Raw genomic sequence first — 15,894 nt, 5'->3', positions numbered from 1 at the left:
GTGTTGCTTAGAGTGTATTCTTTTTCTCTACAATCATCTCCCATTGTCATTTCCTTCAGTGATCATTTCAAATTTCTCACACTTCTCAGAATTTCTGCACAGAATCACCTCCATTCGTTCTCCTGGTAGGCACTTAATTTCTCTTGTTTAGGATAACAGAACAAAAAGAGAATCCATTACAAATTAATAGATGTTGCAACTTTCGGCCTTCACACCCTGAATAGTTACCGAAATCTAAACCAATTCTTTCTTTTGTCATTCCAATGAAGTTGGAAATAACTGTTCCTTCTCCTACCAAACTTGGTCCTTCTACCTGTGGTCCATTTTCCAATCCTGTCTCCTCAGGACTTTGACTCACTGCTTATAGATTCTTCCCAAAGCAGGTAAATATATCCCAACCTTTAAAAACCCTACTATTCCCTTTTCAATGTCCTTCAGTTAATACCAAGTGTCTTTCTTCCTCTTCAGGTTTCAACCTCTAGAAAGAGATTACTATATCCAAATTTTTTTTTTTGCTTGTCTCATCTTCATGTCTTATACCACTGCAGTTTAGCATCTGCTGAGAAGACCCAAATCATGATCTGTCTGCTCTTAAAAATCAATGTTCTTAGTGACCACCTTACTGAATATTTCTTCAGCATTTGCTCTTTGGACATGCCTTTCTTTTTAGAACTTTTTTCCCGTCTCTTTCAGGACCCAAGACAATTCTTATTTGCCACTTAACTCTCTAGACTACAGTTTCTTTGATACCTTCTTTACTGCCTTACCTCCAGTGTTTGGGTTCCTTGGAGTTTCTCTTTAATTTTTATTCTGTTCTGAGTTTTACTCTGAGTGTTTGTTTGTTTCAGTGAAATTACATTTACTCTTAAAGAGTAGTGCAATATCATAGATAACATGAGGAACTGTCTTTGGAGCCTAACAGAATTCGGTTTTAATTCTAGTGTGTCCTTGTACAAATTATTTAGCTTCATATAAACTTGATTACCTTCTGTTAAGTGTAGATAATATCTACTCGACAGGAAAATAGTGCTAAATTGTCAGTAGTTAATAATGTGAATCCTTGAATCACACTAATGGGACAAACTCCAGTTGTCACTTACTGTGATCTTGGACAAATTACATCTTTCTTTCAATTCTTCAGTTTCCTCATTTATAAAATTATGATACTAATACAATTTACTTCATAGGATCAAACAATCGTATTTGATTCATAAAATTAAAATATTCTCTGAGGAAGTAGACACCTGAAAACACTCTTACAGATTACAATGCTAAGAAATTCCAGCCTAGATTGGAGCAAGAAGGAGATGGGCACAAAAACAGTGACTTTACTTGTTTCTATATTTGACCGCCAGAGGGCAATGTTGCACAAAGTGGAAATGTGCCATTTAATAAACGTTTTACCTCCCTCCTATGAGCTACTTGACCTCAAAGCTCACTGAGGTGCACATTCTGAGCAGACTCAACACCAGGAGCAGTCATTGCCAAGGAAGCATCTTTTACTAACAACCTCTAGAACTGGCCTAAACAGAGATCTCTTGAATATCATATTTTCCCATTTAAAAGGACTCAGCATACTTGGTCACATTCCTTCCTGCTCCTCAGGGGAGATCCTCCAGAATACAACTCAGCTCTCTCACTGCCTAGGCATGTTCTCAGCGACCTTTCTGCTGTTTGGAATACTCTTCACAGTGAGTAAGTAATACTGTATTCCTTGCTTCTGCCTCCATGGAAGGAACATGGTTCTGACTGGAATCTGACCAGAGACACGGTCTCATTAGAGGTAGGTCTGTCCTACTCTCATTAACTCCACATTTATGTTTCAGGAGGAAGCAGAGCCCAGTCAGTGAGCCAGCCTGATGGTCACATCACTGTCTCTGAAGGAACCTCTCTGGAACTGAGATGCAACTATACCTCTACCTATGGTGTATCTGTTCCTCTCTTCTGGTACGTCCAATACCCCAGTCAAAACCTGCAGCTTCTTCTCAAGTACGTAGAAAGGAATACCCTGGTTAATGGCATCAAAGATTTCCAGGCTGAATTTAAGAAAAGTGAAAGCACCTTCCACCTGAGGAAATCATCAGCCCATTGGAGTGACTCCGGTGTGTACTTCTGTGCTCTGAGTTACACAGTGCCTGAAACCATAGGCGGAGCTGAAAACAAACCTCCTGAGACACTGGAGTTTTCAGAGACTCAAGGACACAGCCTGACCTGTTTTTTGCAAGTTCTCTCATTTGATGAAATTGAGCAGGGTGGAGGAGCAGAACTCTAGGGATTCCTTGGCTCCCAAGAAAAAATAGGAACTTTAATATGTTCCTTCTTTTACTACTGGGTCATGTTAGACAATTTCCAGAACATACAGACCTGTAATAGTATTCTCCTTCCTTTTGGAGGTACTGCAGGCTAGAGGGTCAGGATTCTAATTAAATATGTCTAGTACTGAACTTCTGATCTTTCACCTTATGAACTCACCTCCAACATGCTCCTTCCACTACTTTTGCTTTTCAATTGACGGAAACTTCATTCTTTCAGTATCTCTGGTAATAACCTCAGAGTTATCTTTGACTCTTATTTTTCTGCTTACATCTAATCCATTAAGAAAATCAGTCAGCCTTATCTTCAAAAATTGAACATTATCTGACCACGGCTGCCATCTCCACTGCTATGTCTTTGGTCACGCCATCCTCATGTCTGAAATGAATTACTCTGACACCTTCTAATGGTCTCCCTGCTTGTTCTCCTATAGTCCCTTCCTAATGCAGCAGCGCCTTGCTCAGTTTGGGCTGCTATAACAAGTACCATTGCCTGGGTGGCTTATAAAGAATAGAAAGTTATTTCTCATAGTTTTAGATGTTAGAAGTATGAGATCAGCGTGCTGGCATGGTTGGGTCTTTTGAGAGCCTGCTTCCAGGCTACAGACTGCCAATTTCTCTTTGTGTCTTCATATGACAGAGAACAGGAGTAAAAAACAAACAAGTTCTGTTGGGAGTTATAAAAGAGCACTAATCCCATTCATGTGGGCTCCACTCTCATGACCCCATCTAATCCTAATTACCTCCCAAAGGCCTCTTGTCCTAATACAGTCACATAGAGGAGTGGCATTTCAACTTATGAATTTGGAGATGAGGGCTCAAACATTCAATCTATAACAAGCAGACAATGAGATCCTTTTAAACATCGGTCACATTATGTCACTCCCGTACTCAAATCCTTGCAATAGATTCCCATTTCTCACAGAATAGAAGTCAAAGTCTTTACAATAGCCTGCAAGAGTCCACATGATGTATCTGTCATTATATTTTTAAAATACTCACAGAAACAAAGCTTTTAATTCTGAATTTTCTTGTAATGAAAGTTTGCTACAGAAATTACATTAAAATAGTGGTAATCTCTAATGAAGGATAACAGAATTTCTTTTGAGCAGAGCTACTCCAATATAAATCATGAAGGAAGTTCTTTAGCTGAAGGAAAATGATATGAGAGGAAAATTAGGAACTTCAAGAATGAAGGAAGAGCAACAAAAATGGTAAATGTATGGTAAAATACAAGAAACTAGTTTTCTCTTCCTACTTAAAAAAAGTATGATTATTGAAATCAACCATTATATCATGGCCTGGTGGGGTTTTCAAAGCCAGACAATGAGAGTCACCTACAACTGTAATGTAAACCTGGGAGCATAAAATAACCTATACAATTGTTAGGTTTCTAATTTCACCTGAAACTTAGAAATAATAATTCTAAATATGCTATGAATGTTTAGGTAATAGTCATGCTGCAATCATTAAAAGACCACTTACAACACAACACAAAAAGAAATAGTCAAGTAGCAAATAGATAAATTATAATAGAATAGTGAGGAAAAAAATAGAGCACAAACAAAAAAGAATAATAAATGTTACCAAAATCTAACTATATCAATAATTACATTAATTGTAAATGGTTTAAACACATAAATTTCAAGTCAGAGATTATTAGTATGATAAAAAAAACTCCTGTCTATATACTGTCTGCATGAAACCCTATTTAAAAATAACTACATAGATTAAAAGTAAAAGTATGGAAAAAGATATACATGCAAACATAAATATTGAAGGGCTATGTTAATGTCAGACCAGAAATTAAGAGGGAGATTATATAATTATGAAAGTGTCAATATACCAAGAAGACATAACAATGTGTGTGTGCATGCATCTAGCAAGATAGCTTCAAACTACTTAAGTTAACTATTAGAATTGAAATTTAAAAAATAGAAAAATCTAGAATTATACTTGGAGATCTTAACCCTTTGTGCACAACAGGAAATACAGTAAGTAATCAGACTTCAGCAAGAATATAGCAGAGTTTTGCAACTTTTACAACACTATGAACCAATTTGACCTTATTGATATTTATGGAACATACCACTAAATAACAGCAGAAGGAACATAAAGCAATGCTTAGAATGACATTTATAACAGTAAATAATTACATTAGAAACAGCAAAAATTCTCAAATCAATACACTCATCTCCTTGGGTGTCTCAGGTGATGATGTCCTACATGGAAAAGAAAATCTTAACCATCCAGGAAACACTGGTCTATGAGGCAAATGATCATTTTCTGCTGTTATTGTACCAGGTACCCAACTGCAAAAAGTTTTTCTTTTTGCAACTTATTCTGCTTTCCTGTGCTCAAAGATTCAATTGAGAGCAATGCTATTCATGTCATATACCACAATTCTGGAGCATGTCATGAACCTTTTTGTCACAGTAATGCATTTAGAAAGAGTACAGGAAAAAATTATTCCTTCTTTTAAAAAAATTATCAGTTATGAAGATATCTTGCCACAAAATGAATGCTATTATGCACATGATGAATAAACTAGGACATTCTAGGGTTCCTTACAACACATCTACATATTTCCTCACAAGGTGGGACATCACTAATTGTTAAAAGGAGCAATGCCACTGGGCTTTCCCTGGGCCTTAGAAGGGATGGCCACAAGAGAGTAAACTGTGACTCAGGCTAGGTCATCCATCACAATACTAGCATCCCAGGAGCCAATAAGTACAGAATGCAGTGATGAGGAGTATGTATGTAGCCTTTCTCCATTGCAAAGTGCCCACCTTTCTCCTTACTTTTCACTGAATGCATCTCACCATAACATCTGAGTATAACCTACCTGCTGATATCTCATTTAACTGTCAGAAACATTACAGAATATGATAGAAGAAAAACACCCAACGTTTCTGTATTCCATTTGATCTGTGAGAGTGTAAAAATCAAATGTTTCCTATGTGTGGTTATAGAGGGAGTAGATTGGAGCTCTCTGATCAGTTTTTCTGTAAACCTGAAACTGCTCTTAAAATTAAGTCTATTCACTTTTAAAGAATTAATTTTCCATAGGAGCTAAAAAGACAAAGAAAAGTCAATTATATGAGCTCTTTCTCATAGAAAATATTTACTGTGAGAAGCTCAAATAATTTCCTATTTTCTCGCCCTCCCTGCTTTCTTCAAAATTTTTGTCTTGGTGCTTTCCTGTTATGTATTTACTATGCAGGATGTATTATGGAAGACTGTTAGCATATATTATGCAATTTAATTATAATCCATGTTAAGTAAAACAATATAATAAGTCATGGAAGAGGGTAGGTTTATACATTGGGTAGACATGGGTCCAACTCTCAATTCTGACATCAATTGAATTACACTAATAGAGTTAATAAATATCTTAAACCTCAGTTTTATCATCTGTATACTGGCATATAGTAATAACAATAATCCATTCAGAAGTCATTGTAATGATTAAATCAGAAAACGTCTTTCAAGAGTTTAACTCAGATTCAACATAGTATAAACACTTAATGAATTCATATAGGGAAAGAAATAGAGGCCTAGAAAACAGATGGTTTTGTCCATGATCAACACATCTAGTACATTATGGAGAGTAAACTGAGTTCTGAATATTCCTGGTTATAATTTTCAGGCAGGTATTTTCAATTTATAATATGACTGTTGTATCCTCTTGTATACATGTATCAGGAGTAAAAGATGGGCAGGGTAGAGGAAGGGTAGATGGAAAGACAGAAAGGAGAGAGAAATAATTTGAAACAAAAGAACACATATCTGTTTAGCTCTCCAATGACACAGATAGATAACCTCCCCGTTGCCTCTAGAATACTGGGCTTCAGACTTGATCAAGAGAACATGGCACAACATTCTCTAACTTTCATTGATTTATTGCTATAGATCTAGTCCGCATCTCTCTACAAGGTTGTAAATGTTGTGTTCTTTACAGCTACTACTTTTATTGGTGAAATGGAAAATCTTTTCTCTTCTTTCGTTACACAGCCCTGATTATTAACTGGGGTCACAACATCTTTTCTCCTATTACAATACCAACTATATGCAAAGTTTTCTCTTTATTCTCAAGACTGTATGTAAGCCAATTGGTAAGAGAGGAATGAAGTTAGGTAGATTTTTTTCATTATTCAATGGGTGAGACTCTATGTGAAGGGAGACACTGGAAGCTTTTTTGCCCATACCTCCTGTGTTGTGTGAGCTTCAGTTCATTAAAACCTCAGCTTATACCAGCTTCTTGAGACTTTTATCTCTCCCACAGTCACCTTCACTAGCAGCAGGCTCTTTCCTGGCAGATCTTAACATGGGAATTACAAACATGGGAATGGGATTGATGATGGTGAAGTGCGTTTGGATTTTTCAGGATTAGGACCCAGCTGGGCCTTTTGCTGTGTGCCTGTTGAGAAGAAAATGGAAGCGTAGAGATGAGTTTCAAGAAATCATTTAAATGGGTTGATGGAGACACAGTCTAGTTTATATATGTAATCTCAGTGTATCCTCAGGACATAACCCACGGAATAAGTAATGTAAACCCCATTCTACTGAATAGGAAACAACTACATTAGTGGGTTAAAAAACGGTTTGTAGTGGCCTTGCTGATAAATGGCAATGATATAGTTTTCATTTAAGTATATCTGACTCCAACATCAAATCATGTAGTCAGAATTTATCATTTCTCCACCGAATGACTTAGTGTTGAATTATTTTTATATTCTGTGTTTTCTGATGAGTCCTAAGTACCCTTAAAGAGCTTTGTGGCTCTGAGAAGAGGCTTACACAGGCAGTACTGGCACTTAGAACTTGGTTCTCTCCACCAACCCTCATAAGCTCTAGTGTGTAGCCAGGGAAGGAGTCAGAGTGAGAGAAGCAGTATTGAAAGAAAATTACTTTTCTATCTCTCCACATGAGGGTAGTATTTCAAAAGGCAAAATCCTTCCCCAAGTGAAAGCAGAGTTAGAGGTTGGAGGAAGAGGAGGGTAGAGAGTGAATGATTCCATTGGCTGCCACACAGAGGCCTCTGCCTTTTTACTAGATCAGCATGGGTGGCCAGTGTTACTCTAGCCCAGATGAGCCATTTTCAGGAGGAGATGAGTCAAGAGCAGCAGAAGTCAGTGTCCAGGGCTGCCTTGTGATAGGAAGAAAAGATGTTCCTGAAATTCTTGGTATTGATCTTTTGGATTCAACTGGCATGTGAGTTTGAGAAGTTCCCAATTAAAATCAGATGAAATCCTAAGGAGATGGAAAACCCCTGAGGACAGTTTATTTTATGGTAGAGTGAAGCAAGAACTAAAGAAGCAAGGACGAAAGGGAGAGAATGAGGGAGGGAGAAGGGAGGAAGGAGGGAGGAAAACCATTTCAGGTTGGGAAAAAGTCCTAATTCCATTCCCAGTGTCTTCTGCTTTGTATCTGAACAGGGCAGAGGAGCCAGCAGCTGGAGCAGAGGCCTCGGTTTCTAAGCATCCAGGAGGGAGAAAATGTCACTGTGTACTGCAACTCCTCAAGCATTTATCCCAACTTTGAATGGTACAGACAGGAGCCTGGGAAAGGTCCTGTCCTCTTAATGACATTAACTAAGGGTGGAGACGTGAAAGTGCAGAAGAGACTAACGGCACGGTTTGGTGAAGCGAGAAAGGACAGCTCCCTGCTCATCACTGCAGCCCAGCCTGGGGATGTGGGCACCTACCTCTGTGCGGGGCCACAGAGCTTTGGGGGCACCTGCTGCCTGCACACAAAGCCTCTGCTGCAGGCCCCAGTCACACTGCTGTGGCATTCCTCCATCTCCTCCTCACATACTTCTTGGCATGAACAATGATTACGACCTCACCCCCTCACAGAACCACTTCTGCTGCCTTTTCAGAACCTGTCCCACAAGCACTGGAGAACAAAATTCCTCTGCTATAAGACAAACTTCTGGAAATGTAGCTCTCTATTTGAACTGGTAAAAATATGGGTCTATAGCTCCCCAGGGTAAGCATTGGGGGGAAGAAGAGAGTCCATATGGAGGGACAAATGGAAGAAATCAGACTGAGGGTATCATAGTTCTCATTGGTCATTCTGTTTTCCTAAAGACCATAGCTAGAAATGGTTACTACAAGGGCACATCCATAAATCATTTTGCTTTATTCTAGTACTCTGGAGTTGATGAAACTCCTACCTCCCAAGTTTATTAAACTAAAGTAAATGGCAGAGGTACAGTAAAAAATAATTAGAGTTACAGAGAACAAACTGACGGCTGCCACAGGGGTGGGAGTTGGGGGTATGGAAGAGAAAGGTGAAAGGAAATAAGAGGTATAAAGTTTCAGTTATAAGTTAAATCAGTCATGAGAATGTAATGTACGGGACAGGGAATATAGTGAATAACTTCACAATAATTTTGTAGGGTGACAGATGGTTATTAGGCATATGGTGGTGATCCCATCATAAGGATGTAAATGTAGAATCACTGCATTGTACAACTGAAATACCATTATTTGTCAACTACACTTAATAAAAATTTAAAAATAATTAGAAGAAAGTGGCTACTTTTTTTTGATTAAAAAAAATGACCAATGTATACCCCAATAACAATGCAACTGTGATTCTGAAGCAATATCTCCAGTTGGTGGTTCTGAAAGGGTTTAAATATTAACTACAGTAGCTTTTTTTGGGAGGGGGAAGAGGAACAGCACTTTATTGGGGAACAGTGTGTACTTCCAGGACTTTTTTCCAAGTCAAGTTGTTGTCCTTTCAGTCTTAGTTGTGGAGGGCGCAGCTCAGCTCCACGTCCAGTTGTCATTTCTAGTTGCAGGAGACACAGCCCACCATCCCTTGCGGGAGTCGAACTGTCAACCTTGTGGTTGAGAGGATACACTCCAACCAACTGCCATCTGGGAGCTCAGCGGCAGCTCAGCTCAAGGTGCTGTGTTCAATCTTAGTTGCAGGGGGCACAGCCCACCATCCCTTGCAGGACTTGAGGAATTGAACTGGCAACCTTGTGGTTGAGAGCCCACTGGCCCATGTGGGAATCGAACCGGCAGCCTTCAGAGTTAGGAGGCTGGAGCTCTAACCGCCTGAGCCACCGGGCCCCCCCTACAGTAGCTTTTATTTGCACAGAATTTGTTTGGGGATTAGATTTTGAACGGCAGATAGGAATAACTTCAAGTTTTCAACGCCAAAGAACATAGGAGTTCCCTCCACCTGGGAAGTCTTCCACTACCTCATTTTTATCCTTGAAGAATTCCTATTTGTTTTTGAAAGTAAGATGATATAGTACAAAGCACATGGGTTTTGGAGTCACAATAGCCCCAGGTTCAAATTCTGATTTTGCAATTTTCTAGCTCAGTATCCTTGTGCAGTTATTTATCTTCATCTAAGCTTCCTTATAAATACATGTTAATAAGAACACTTGTCTTGTGGTTGCAGTGAATTAAATGAGATGTAATATACAAAATTTTATTATGAAGTCCCAGGTATAGATACACACTCAGTAAATGCCCGTTAATAACATTATTATTAATTCCTCTAAATAAAGGTTATCCCTACTATGACATTTTCACTGACTCCTAGGCAGAAAGAGTTAATACTCTGAATCCCCACCTTAGCAATCAGGAAGGCAGACACCTCAGCACCAACTCTTTTGCTTCCATATTAACATAACTCTCAACTTTGATTTGGGCAACTATATCCCCAGGTTTTAAAACAGAAAAGCCCAAACTGCATTTCACATCCTTTCTACAACTAGGTGTTGCATATAGCACAGTTCTGACCAAGGAGACATAATCAGAAACCTGCTAGAGATTTCCTGTGAAGTTTTTGCCCTCCCAGTAGAGGCACCACATTTTCCCGTCCCTCTTTCCAACTTCATACTTCCCAAAACATGGAAATGATAACTTTACCATAAAAGAAAGCACAAGAATAACTCCTTTCCCAATCCCATGCCTGATTATCCTTTAGATGCCAAGTCAAATCCATGTCCCAGATTTATTTTTAAATTAAAAAATGCTCTCGTATCATTTTCTATGTGTAATGTGTATATGAGGTCTGACAATTAAATTCACGAATTTGTTCTGATTATGTTGCTAACCTATTTTGATATCAGGGGGATTATTCATTAGGAATTTGTACCAACTGGACAAACAGTTAGCAAGTATACTTTGGAAGTGCTGAAAAGGCTGCATGAAAACGTTAGGCTGCATGAAAAGGCTGCATGAAACGATCGGAAATTTTCACCAACAATTCATGGCTCTTGCATCATGGCAATGCACCAGCTCACACAGCACTGTCTGTGAGGGAATTTTTACCCAATAAACACATACTGTATTGAAACACCCTCTCTACTTACCTGATCAGGCCTCCAGTGGCTTCTTTATTTACCCAAACATAAAGGAAATATTGAAAGGAAGACATTTTGATGACATTCAGTGCATTAAAGATAATATGATGACAACTCTGATGGCATTCCAGAAAAACAGTCCCAAAATTGAGCTGAAGGGTGGACTAGCCACTGGCATCAGTGCATAACTTCTCAAGGGGAGTACTTCGAAGGTGACTGTAGTGATATTCAGCAATGAGGCATGTACCACTTTTTCTAGGATGAGTTCGCGAACTTAATTGTCAGATCTCGTATGTTCCACTACTGGTGTAGTATACCAGATAATACACCTTGAGTTAATTAATCTCTGAGCTTTAGTTTCCTGGTTGTAAAGTACATGAATTTGTATAAGAATAACGTACACATACCAAAAGACTGTTTAACACATAGTATGTGTGCACATTTATAATTTGGGGTGATTTGAAAGTTTAAAACATTTCTTTTGCAAATTCAAGTAAAAGATTCTAACCAAAGTGCTTTTCCTATCACAGGCTGCATCCCACCTGCAACTCTCTCTAAACTTAATAGCAGTTCACGATTAGGCAGCCCACTTCATAAAAATTGTCATGTCTCTTTGTGTTGTGAACTTATGGGGGGATTTCCTCAATGTTTATGAAGTTGGCCTGAAGAAAGCAGCATTTCATCCTTCCTTTTGAACCACAGGAAACTGAATCTAGGGCAGAATTGATTGGTGTGTTTCTAGGACATTTGTCAGAGTTTGTCTCTCTGATTGGCTGGGCAATCAGGTGCAGAATCCTGTTATCTGAAGCAGAATATTGTACAGATCTAGGTTGCAGCACGTTATTCTGCTAAGGATATTTGGGGAGGATAAATGGAGAAGTATCTTTTGCCAGCCTCACTGATAATCCTATGGCTTCATCTTGACAGTAAGTCCTAGGGTTGGTGAAGACATTCTGAACAGTCTGGGGTGGTTGATCGGGAAGGAGGAGCACGGGGAATGAGGCCCCTCGAGGTTTTATTGGGGAATGTGTGAACAAAATGAAAACTGTAGAGAGACCTGTTTGACCCTGTCATTCTCAACAGGAATGAGTAGCGCATTGAACGTGGAGCAGAGTCCTCAGTCACTGCATGTTCAGGAAGGAAAGAGCACCAACTTCACCTGCCGTTTCCCTTCTGGCTCTTTCTATGCTTTACACTGGTACAGATGGGAACCTGCAAAAAGCCCCCAGATCCTGTTTCTGTTCAGATCAAATGGGGATGAAAAGGAGGAAGGACGAGTTAAAGCCACTCTTGACACCAAGAATGGTTACAGCTTCTTGTACATCAAAGGATCCCAGCCTGAAGACTCAGCCACATACCTCTGCGCCTTTGGCACAGTGCTCTTCAGGCACCTGCAGCCCATACACAAACCTGTGGCGCAAACTCGTGGCTGGTGCTACTCTGGTACCTGTGTGGACAAAAAGCCATGTGTTTGGTGAAAAAGGCCCATTCAATAAATTACAGTATTTTCAATAATCAAGAAAGAACTGCAAACACAGATAAACAAGCATTCTAGTTATTGTAGGTCCTTCAACTAATTGGACCCTTAGTGAACACTACTAAGCTCGACTCCCACCAATGTATTAGCCACACAGTCAGATCCCTTGCCTCCTCTTTTGGCATGATTCCAAATACACAGATGGGTACTCAAACGTATCCAAACTACTCTGCTTATACTAGGGTAATGTTTACCCCTCATTGTTGCTACTTTCTTAGAGCTAATCTTTTGAACATATTCTTTGACGTGCAGGAATGGAACATGTGGATATGCCCTCTTCTCACACACCTGGCATGGAATCCTGTGTGTTTTATACCAGAATAGGCAATGCTGCCTCATTTATTTCATAGGGGATTTGGATATTGTTCAACCTGTACCCTATATGAACATCTGTATTTCATTTCTTCTGATATGTGATTACTTGCATTTAAAAAATTTACTTAGGATACTGAAAGGAGCATTCATAGGAGAAGTTCACTACTAAACGTGATCTATCCTCCAGTTTTTACTGTGATTGTGATATTGAATAAGTAACTGAACTCTATGACCTAAGTGTCTTCATTTGTAATTTCCAGGTATATGAGGCAGGCCGAGTATATGGTGCTGTGCTCATTTTGAGATTTCCAAACTTTCTATCAGATTAATACCCCATTAGTACTCTAGAGTACTAATTCTGGAGAGTTTGTGGGTTTGGCAACATGATTTAACTTCTGGGCCTCATCATCTAATAGACAGAGTTTCAGCTTTCCTGACATCTACATAAATAACGACTTATCCAGCTCCTGTTCGGCTTCCTAAGTTATGTTGTTATTGCTCTCTCTCTCTCAGTGTAAAAATGTTATTATTGTCATTAACACATGTTGAAGAAAAAAATACTACATATTTTGAAAACAATATTGAATTGTGTACAAATCCCTTAGACTGGTCCCATTTAAGAGACATACAAATGGAAAGATTTTTTTTAAATCAAAAATCATTCATAGGATAGTATTGAATCTGTTTGACCATCAGACTTGGAATAATTGAATCTCTTATGCTATTTGAATATGTGTAGAATTAGGCTGTATAGCAGATGACTCAGTGAGGAGAACCTATCGTTCACTGCACAGTAGTGTTGGTGAAGTAAAAAAACACAAAAGAAGAGCCATCACTGTTCCTGCTGCTGGTCTACTTCCCAAATCGGGTCTCCATCACTACTGGATTAAAGATCAATATTTCCAGTAATGATTCTATGGCTTTAGACAATGCTGAAAAGGTAGAAATAAAAGTCACAAACAGAAACAAGGACAAAATTTGACTCATTTGTGCAGTGCTGCAAAACAATGTTTCACAGCCTTTCCATGTCATAGTGTAACTGAACCCAAATTTATGTGCCTGACACTTTGAAAGACCAAACGGAAAGTGTCACAGTTTGGAGTAAGGAAAGGTTTATTGATCAAGAGGATTTCAACTGAGAAAATGGGAGACCTAATTGTGCCTTAAATCCATCTTGTTTGCTGAGTAGGTTAAGGGGGCATCAACACCAGATTTCCTAACAAGGACCCTTGGTTTCTGAAAGGTTTCTGGTGTGAAAACACTATTACAGATTATAATGCTAAGAAATTCCAGCTAGATTGGACTGGAAAGGAGATGGGGCACATTAAACCTTAAGTCTCTACTGTAGTACCTCGGTTTTCGAATGTCTCCGTTGACGAATATTTTGGTTTACTAACGCTGTAAACCAAAAGTAAATGCTTCGATTAACAAACATGCCTTGGAAATTGAACATATCACGTGGCTTCTGAGTGCACTATCCTGACGCCTAGCTGTCAGCTGTTGAGTCCTGAGCACCCCACAACACGGAGGTGATATTTGGGCTTATTTGGTGAATGTGTGCAATCAATCTGTGCTCATCTCATATCAGGAACACTCTGCCAATCACCACTTGCTGTGAGAAATGGATAAAAGCTGCAAAGCTAAGAAAATCATTAACAGAACAATAAAGGTGAAGAAGGAAATTATTTCCAAACATGAAAGTGGTGTCCGTGTATGTGATCTGGCAACGCAGTTTGGTATTGCCAAATCTACAATTTGTACCATCTTAAAAAATAAAGAAGCCATTAAAGGAGCCAATGTTTCAAGAGGTGTTAAAATACTTACAAGACAAAGAACACAGATAATTGAAAAAGATGAAAATTGCTATTCATATGGAGAAATGAAAAACAGTTGCTGCTCACAGCATTTCTGAGAGCATAACTTGTGAAAAAGTTCACATTTGCATGCTGACCTCATGAAAAACACCCTTGGAACAAGTGCTGAGAGTGCCATTTTCAAGGCAAGTAGAGGGTGGTTTGAAAAGTTGAAGAGGAGAAGTGGCATACACCATGTGGTGAGACATGGTGAAGCTGCCAGTGCCAACAAAGAAGACACCGACCAATTTGCTTTGGATTTTAAAGATTTTGTAGAGGCAGAGGGGATCCTTCCCCAACAAGTTTTCAACTCTGATGAGACAGTCCTCTTTTGGAAGAAAATGCCAAAGAGAACCTACATAACAAAGGAGGAGAAATCATTGCCAGGACACAAGCCCATGAAAGACAGGCTAACAAATGCAAGTGGGGATTTTAAGTTGAAGCCTTTGCTAGTCTACCATTCTGAGAACCCTAGGGTATTTAAGAAAAACACTGTCATAAAAAGCAAGTTGCATGTGATGTGGGGGGCAAACAGCAAAGCTTGGGTAACCAGGCAGTTTTGTGTTGAGTGGGTTCATGAGGTGTTCGGGCCAAGGTAAAAAAATACCTCCAAGATAAAAATCTTCCAATGAACTTCCTGCTTGTTATGGATAATGCTCCAGCTGCGCCCACCCCCCCCCCAGGCTTGGAGGACAAGTTGATGGAAGAGTTCAGTTTTATCAATGTAAAGTTTTTGCCCCCCAACATGACTCCTCTCATCCAGACCATGGACCAGCAGGTCATATCTAATTTTAAGAAGTTTTACACCAAAGCACCAAAGGTGCTTTGAGGTGACCTTGGATACAGAGTTAACCCTCAGAGAGTTCTAGAAGAATCATTTCAATATCCTGCATTGCTTACATCTCATAGACAAAGCATGGAGGGATGTGTCTCACAGAACAATGAAGTCAGCATGAAAGAAATTGTGGCCAGACACTGTCCCTGAACATGTATTTGAGGATGTTGAAGAGGACGCTCCTATTGTTGAGGATGTTGTGTCTCTGGGAAAGTCCATGGGCTTGGAAGTGAGCAGTGATGATGTGGAGGAGTTAGTGGAGGACCGCAGGACTGAAGTCACCACAGAAGAACTTCAATAAAACATTCTGATGGAGCAGCAACAGGCGGCTACTGAGGAATTGTCTTTGGAGGAGGAGGGAAGAGAAAGTGTTTCTACTGCACTGATCAAAGAAATGAGTGCAAAAAGAGTTCAAGTGCAAATTTTTATTGAAAAATATCACCCTGATAAAGGTGCTGTAAGTCATGCCACTCACACTTTCAATGATAATGCTGTGTCTCACTTTAGACAAATTTTAAAATATCGGAAAAAGCAAAGGTCAATTGAAAAATTTTTAGTGAGGAAAAGATCCAGTGAGTCTAAGCCAGGTGTCAGTGGTTTAAAAAACCAAGGGAAGGAATGGCAGGAGAGGAGTCACCTACAGTGATTATGGAAGAGGGCTACAGAGCACTGAACAACACTCACCTGTTGTGATTCTGTAAGAG

This window comes from Rhinolophus hipposideros (assembly GCF_964194185.1).
Source record: "Rhinolophus hipposideros genome assembly, chromosome: 5".
Taxonomy (NCBI): domain Eukaryota; kingdom Metazoa; phylum Chordata; class Mammalia; order Chiroptera; family Rhinolophidae; genus Rhinolophus; species Rhinolophus hipposideros.
This window is presented reverse-complemented; position numbering follows the sequence as displayed.